Consider the following 1,751-nt stretch of genomic DNA (forward strand, 5'->3'; position numbering starts at 1 on the left):
GGAGGGAAATTTAGTGATATGCACCAAAACTATATGTGGATTTCTCCTTTGCTCCAGCAATCCAACTTCTAGGAATTTATCCTGATGTATTTCTAGCAATATGAAAATACAAATATATGAATTTATTCACTTACAAATATTTGTATTTGTAATATTATATTTCTGTTTTACAAATATGCAAAATTCAAATATCGCTATATAGTATTTGTAATCACAATGACATTGGACACAACCTCAATGTCCAAACGCAGAGAATTGAAAACACTGTGATACTCCTTTCCAACTAGGGCCCAGCAGAATGGGTCCCGCAAAGAAGGGCGGCGAGAAGAAGGGCCATCTGCCATCAATGAGGTAGTGACCAGAGAATACACCATCAACATTCACAAACGTATCCACGGAGTGGCTTTCAAGAAGCGTGCCCCTTGGGCACTCAAAGAGATCCAGAAATTTGCCATGAAGGAGATGGGAACTCCAGATGTGCGCATTGACACCAGGCTCAACAGAATAAGGAATGTTCCATATTGTATCCATGTGCGGTTGTCCAGAAAACATAATGAGGATGAAAATTCACCAAACAAGCTCTACACGCTGGTTACCTACGTACCTGTCACCACTTTCAAAAATCTACAGACTGTAAATGTGGATGAGAACTAATCGCTGATTGTCAAATAAAGGTATAAAGCTGGAAAAAAAAAAAAAAGAAAAAAAGAAAAAGCTATGATACATACAGTGGAGTGCTATGTAGCTATAAACAAGGAGAGAAATCTTTATGAACTGATGTGGAGTGATTTCTAGATTTTGTTCATTGAAAAAAGCAAAGTGCAAAAGAACATATAGTATATATATATATAAAACATATATATATATAAAACATATATATATATAACAACATATTTGGTATGCTACCTTCTGTGTAAAAAAGAAGGAAAATTAGAAAACACATACATTTGCTTATCTTTACAAAAGAAACCTTTTGACCTTCATAATCATGTTCATGTTTTCTATTCAAAAGTAAAATTAATAAGGATGGGAAAGGGAAAAATCCCTAAAACTGAAAGAAAACTGAAACACATCACCCAATTGTATTTCAGATGAATACCATAATCATACTGAAGAGAGAGAGAGAAAAAAAAAGACTAGTCCAAGTTACTTATAAACACAATTTTATATACCCTGTCTTAAGAAAAGGCAGGTGGGGATTGTGCACACAAATGCTGAATTCTTTTTAGTAGGCTTGTTTTTTTGTAGTGGTAGGGAAAAGCAACTCTGAAATAGTTTTATATGTGTAATGGGATTGAGCCAATGAGTAAATGTATTGTTGTTGAGAGCCAGGGTTCTTACTAGGAAGGAAGCAACATAATATAGAATAAGAGAAGGAAAAAGCCCTATTGGAATGGATTGAAATTAAGTTTATTAGTCTATACCATATTTCTAAAACGTATGCATGTATGTATGAATGTATATATATATATATTGTTTTTAAAAAATGTTTTATTTACTTATTTGAGAGAGAGAGAGAGAGAGAGAGAGAAAGGAAGCAAGTGGAGGGGGAGTTGAAGCAGATGGTGAGGACAAGCAGACTGTGCTGAACGTGGAGCCTGACATGGGGCCCGATCCCATAACACTGAGATCATGACCTGGGCTGAAATTGAGTCAAATGCTTAACCACCTGAGCCACCTGTGAATGTATATTTGTATGTATAAATGTATATATAATGCATATATTATCTAGCTTTGTCTGCTGAAAGGGC

At 35.1% G+C, this 1,751-nt stretch overlaps 1 pseudogene; it reads left to right on the top strand.

Moving 5' to 3' along the window:
- The first annotated feature begins 298 nt into the window (after window positions 1-298).
- LOC125754517 (60S ribosomal protein L31-like) lies at window positions 299-679 on the top strand (annotated as a pseudogene).
- Window positions 680-1,751: the final 1,072 nt, after the last annotated feature.

This window comes from Canis lupus, chromosome 37, assembly GCF_003254725.2.
Source record: "Canis lupus dingo isolate Sandy chromosome 37, ASM325472v2, whole genome shotgun sequence".
In the NCBI taxonomy this organism is placed as follows: Eukaryota; Metazoa; Chordata; class Mammalia; order Carnivora; family Canidae; genus Canis; species Canis lupus.